Source organism: Ascaphus truei, chromosome 7 (genome assembly GCF_040206685.1).
Source record: "Ascaphus truei isolate aAscTru1 chromosome 7, aAscTru1.hap1, whole genome shotgun sequence".
NCBI classification, from domain to species: Eukaryota; Metazoa; Chordata; class Amphibia; order Anura; family Ascaphidae; genus Ascaphus; species Ascaphus truei.
The window spans coordinates 56628652-56634651 of NC_134489.1; the positions used below are offsets into that span (position 1 = coordinate 56628652).

General features: G+C 42.4%; 1 protein-coding gene across 2 annotated transcripts in view; it reads right to left on the reverse strand.

Annotated features, from left to right (window-relative positions):
* The window catches only part of CREB1 (cAMP responsive element binding protein 1), a 28398-nt gene extending 22901 nt beyond the window's left edge, over window positions 1-5497 (reverse strand). The window contains exon 1 of one of the 2 annotated variants that reach the window (XM_075608521.1): window positions 5240-5497. The gene's annotated coding sequence lies outside the window, so the exon portion shown is untranslated. The remainder of the gene's footprint in view (window positions 1-5239) is intronic. The other variant, XM_075608522.1, reaches the window with a different exon arrangement.
* Window positions 5498-6000: the final 503 nt, after the last annotated feature.

Consider the following 6000-nt stretch of genomic DNA (forward strand, 5'->3'; position numbering starts at 1 on the left):
GGCAAGAAATGCAACCTGGACTGCTGCTTTAAACTCACATCAAAAGCATAACCATACTATAAACTCTGTTGTATTTTTGCTTTTCCTTGAATACACAAACATTTTTGTCCATTGCTGCTTAAAACTGCAGTTCAAGCTATCGTTAAAAAAAAAAAAATTATATCAACACATTCTACACACTGTCAAGTGATAAGCTAAGTTACTGATCAATCCTTTCTCCTGTAATCAATCGCTGAAATTCGGCTCGGGGTTCACTAAATGCATCTTGGGTCCTGTTCTGCTGCACTGACAGCCAAAGATGAGGAAGATCACGTGACCAGGCAGGCATTAGGTTAAATTGGTTCACTGCTATAGAGGGCAGGGCTCAAAAAGGTGATGCTGTTAGGAGAAAAGGATGTGACTTTTATATATGGTTGCTATAGGAACAAAAATGCCTGTTACATTAGAATACATTAAAAATGTCTTAATTTTTTTTTTAATGCTACAAGAATTCTCTAGTACAGAACTGATTAAAAATACACATGTAGGATATTGCTTGAACTGCAGCTTTAGGCCTGGGACATAGTTATTTAATCAGTGCATAGGCGCGCTGAGGCTCAGGGAAAGCGCGGTCCGTGGGCGTGTCTAAGGGCGGGCCAGTGACGTCACGGAGCTGGTTCGCCCTCATTGGGCGAACCGCTCACGTGACCGGCCCTGCGCTCTGGCGAGCGCCAAATTTGAAAACTTCTTGAGACACCCGCTTCCCCAAGCATGCGGAAGCGTGCGCGAGCCCCTGCTAAAGCCGCTCTCATTGCGACTGCAGGGGCTCAGTGCCGAGTGTGAGAGCGGCTCAGCACGGCTCAGCCTTGCTCACACTACTATTTCCCAGGCCTGACTCTGCACTAAGGGTAAGCATTTCACCTGGTGTTTTGGTCGTTAAATATAATCAACTTTTTTTTTTTTTTTTAAGTTTGTTCCAAGGCTCATATTTTCAATATGCACAATATTACTCGAGCACATTAGATGTACAGCTGCTCGCAAAAATAATCTGGTGTCTTCATACGGAAAACCATTGCAGTATTACTGCAAAAAAAAACGACAAAGCAACATTCAGTGTTACAGAACTAAAAAAAATAAAATTTATGGTTTATTGAAATCCATGTGTCATTCACTATCCCGGATACTTCACCAAAATGAAAGCTGAATATAAGCAAGGAGATGGATCAAATGGAGAAACTGGGGTCACAAAATCACATTAACGATTCCTTGAAACCATAACGGTCATTAGATTACACCATGACATTTATAATTGAGTGGCCATTGGGATTTAACAAAGCAGCAGGGTTTTCGTAACATGGCGTATTTAAGGTTCACAGGAAATATTATTGTTCAGAGTAAAACTTTAGTCGTCCACTGTGAGAATCGTCAGAATCCTGGGATTCTATCTCAAATTATTTTAAATCTCCCTAGTACCATTTAGAAAGCTGCAAAGTTTAAATAGCATATTACCTAAAATATACTTTTTTTTTTTTACTGAGCAAACATGTCTTACTGGTGACGTGTATTGAATTTGACTTAATTTGCAGGGGGATTGCTGCTTTTTTTTTTTACCTGAGCCAGGGAGCTCATCAGCTTGAGTAAACTTGAGATTTTTTTTTTTTTAATTTAAATCCTACAAATATGGCTGCAGAGGTCACTAACAGAAAGCAGAGACATCTCTCAATTATATGGTGGCTTTCTTTTGGCTCCAAGACAGATGCAGTGGCCACTTATCACCCACCAGGGAACTATTGCATGGTGGGGGAGAACCCTGTCGCCACTCAGGAACCATGTGGTATCCCTGGACATCGAGGTACCGAGATATGCTAGGCGGCCCTTACCAATCCAGGTTGGTAAAAAAATTAATACAATTGCATGTACAACTGTAATATGTAATTGTTTTAGCTCCCCATCCATCTACTCCCAGTTGATCTGCTAATGGCAAGGTGTTAAAAGACCGTTAAGTTTAAGTTCATAATATTCCTCCTTGAAAATAAAAACAAGAGAAAAATCGGGAGATTCAGCTAATTTAAATGACAAGTTAGCCCCAGATCAGCGAAGTCCTATCACAATTTGGCCAGTTTGCAAACAAAACCCCCACTATAAATGAAATATTAGGAGTTAAATATTTGCAGGCTTTTATGCAGTATGATAAAAAGGGATAATAATGGTGACGTGCAATGATCTTATTTTTGCTTTGTAGCTTTTTCGGTCACAAAACACCAGTAAACATGTTAAGTTTTGTACTGGGCGAGTTTACCATAACACATGAAAATGGAGTTTATTTTTCATCGATTATGTAAAGGTGAGAATGTAATAAACCAGGACGTGAAATGTGCGATTCCAGTATGTACCATGGAGTAAAAGGAAATGGCTTTTTACGGCATTGTGAAGTTGCTAGGCTACATTCAATTTGCGCAAGTGATATCACTCTTCCGTACGTAATTGGGCAATAACATTTTTGATGGTTAAACATTAACTCAAGTTCTATATATAAATACGTGCATTTCATACCCTGCCATTAGACATTTGCACTTCGTCGGAGTACAGTGAAGTTTTCAATGTTTTTCGCTGGAGGACAAAAGAAACAGTACACGACTGAAACCAGTCTACCCATTTATGAATAACTATGGTATTTGGTTAGATTTGAAGATGGTTGCTTTTTATATTCAGAATTTTGAACTAGACTGCTCATATTCTAAAAGCTACATTTGTCCATCTGAAATATGGATCCATGAACAGAAAATTGTGAGATGGCAAAGTACAGGAGTGATGAGATTTTTGCAAAAATAGTTTGTCCTTTGATTTCTTGGATATGTTGAAGGTCTCAAGTATTTTTGGTTGTCAAAATGTAATCTTGTGAATAGAGGCCCGCAGTCAGTCTCCTGTGCCTATTAGTACGAGATTTAGACCAACACAGGATGGCAGAAATCACCGATTACGGACATTAAAATATACTTCTGTCGTCCTATAAAAATAAGCTACGCACAGCTATAGATAAGTACGGTAAGCTGAGAATATATCACTAAATATATATTTGTTTTCACGTGCAAAAGTTTCTTTTGTACTGCAGAGTTTAATATTCAAAATAAGTCTAAAGCAAGTGGAGGGCAATTGCACCTTATTTTTACTAGCAAAAGCCAAGAAAGAAAACCCCGCCTAAAAAGCTGCAGCGTACCATAATGCACAGATCCCAGTTGTAATTTACAACCGTTGCAAAAAAAAAAAAAAAAAAAAAGGTACTGCTTGTGGTTTATGTGGAATTTTTTGAACAGCGCAGAAATATGCAGCCGTACAGGGGGGGGGAGGGGGGGGGGGGGGGAAATCATAGCCTTGGTTAATATACACATCTCCCGCCTAAAAGGAAGCAACAGTAAAACACAGATACAAAAATAAAACCCAAACATCTTTGTTTTGAACTTTATTACACGTTATGAAGAAAAAAAAAAAACACAGTGATACGAAATGGAAATACCCATGGCCTGGATTTTAATTGCTGTACTGTAGACGGTGTTTGAGAAACTGCATCTGTATTTGTGAACCATGTGGATGGGTCGCGGCCTGATATTTTGTCATTGTCTCCATAAACGGTAATGATCATTTGAGCATACCACACTTAAAACTTGTCTTGTTTTAATGCGTTCAGTTTATGCAGAGAAAAATATTTGTTTACCATTGTTTCAAAAGTGTAGGTAAGTGCTTGGAGTTTTTGCTAAACCAATTGCAGTTAAGAGATAAGATGTTTGTATATGGATTTAACACTGCATGTAATGCTACAATATGTAAAAATTGAGTGGGGTTTTGGATGTTAGACACCACAGGCTTGTAGAAGCACTTGTATTTTTGAGATTGCGGGGCAGGGACTACTTGTGAGTACAGTAAACAAATATTTTACAAAAGCCAGACATTTATCACTATCAATACTACCAAGCATACCTTGCCACCATGCATTAGGGCAGGTGTTCCAGACCCCCTACCCCAACAGGTCAGGTTTACAGGATATCCCAACTTCAGCACAGGTGACTCAATCACAGCCACCTGTGCTGAAGCAGGGAGATCCTTTAAACCTTACCGGGAGAGGTCTTGAGGGCTGGAGTTGAACCCCAACATTAGGGCTTTTGCAGGGACATTTAAACTTGGCGACATTTCTCTAAATCTGTACAAAGGAGACCTGCAGTCGCAGATTTTTTTTTTGGGGGGGGTTAACAAATTATAGTAGAGTGGTCACCTGAATTCAGAATACTAGGGACAGATTAGCTAATCCTGATTTTACACCTCCAAGACTTCCCCAAAAAAGCAGAAATAAAAACCACCACGAGGACTACATGGAGAGTTGCAAAACCAGGACTGACTGAGCCGTACTCTGGTAATCTGGAGCCAGGAGACCACACATCCCTTTCATCTAACCAGCCATGAGAGGGGAGATATATACTATGTATAAATGCAGGTCTATTCGGATGGAGAGGACAGCAGAGATACTAAAAGCGGGATCGTGTTAATAATTGTATGTGTCAAACCCAGCAGTGAAAAACAAAAGAAAAAAACCGGAACGTGTTAAAAAAAAAAAAGCCACGAGTGGGAATATAGCTGATATACATATGCACAACCGCATCTATATTAAAGACACGTGTGATAGGTATACACCTACATTAATAAAAAAATAAAAAAGTCACACCAAAAGAAATGTAAATAAAAACCTATTCTCACAGAAATTGTAGTTAACAAAACTCATGACTAGAATAAAAAAATAAACTGCCAAACCAAACAATAAAAATGGGGGGGGGGGGAGAAGGAGGGGTGCTATCGCGACAACCAGCGGTTCATGTCGCGACATGGAGCGCGCGCTCGGGCGCCTCCTCTTCCACCCCCACCGTGACCCCCGGGATCCCCCCCGTTTTTCTGCCTCACACACCCCCCCCCGGCCGCCGCCGCCGCCGCCGCCATGATCCTTTGTTTCGCGGTTTCACACCCCCCCCCCCCTCTCTATACTTTTCCCTCAGCGGGCGCCGCGGATTCTCCATCTTTATCACGGTGAGGTCACCAGGAAAATAAAATAAAAAAAAAACAAAATGTAAAATAAACGGTCACCGGGCTTCTGCTTCCTGACAGACACCGAGTCTCCCCCTAATGTGTGTGTGCCCGGTGTGAGTGGGAGATCCCCCGGCGCCGCGGCCTGTCTTATTTCCATGTCTGTCCCTCTCCTCCTCCTCCTTCCTCTTACCGGGTTACACTGTCTCTCCTCCGTCACTGCTTTCGTTCGCGGCTGGGATCTCGCTGGGCTTTTTTTTTATTCTCTTCCCCACACGTAACACACCGCGTCAAACTACACCTCGGCCGCGTCACTGCTGCTCCTCTCTCCTCTCCTTCATTTACTGGTTTTTTTTCAGGCATAGGCCCGGGCGCGGCGTCGAGCAGCTTGGGGGCTTTCCGACAGGACACTGCGCGGCCTCACAAGCTCAGGCAGCCAACGGGCGAGCGAGGGAGGCGGGGAGCAGAGGGTAGGGCACTGCGCATGCGCGCTGAGGACGCTGCCCCCTGCTACGGAAATGCACGAGTGTCGCCGAACACAAGCTCTCACGCTGGCTCTGTCTGAGGACGGAAATGCACGAGTGTTCCCGAACACGCGCTTCGTCTTCTGTGTACGGAAATGCACGAGTGTTTCTCTGTGTACGGAAATGCACGAGTGTTTCCTTAACACGCTCACTCTCCATTCCATCGCTCCCAAATATATACACACAAACGCACACTAACCAGGTCAACTCATCACACATGGTGCTGTATGTTCAGCTCCCACCAAACAGCTCTGGATAAGGAATCCTCTCCTTATGTATGAGTTTCCTGCGCAAAGTAATGGCGTCCATGGCGCAACCCGACGCATTTCGTGACTATGCCACATGACATCATCAGGGATATATATATATATATATATACACACACACACACACACACACACACACCTTAAAGAAATAGTGGTACTATGTC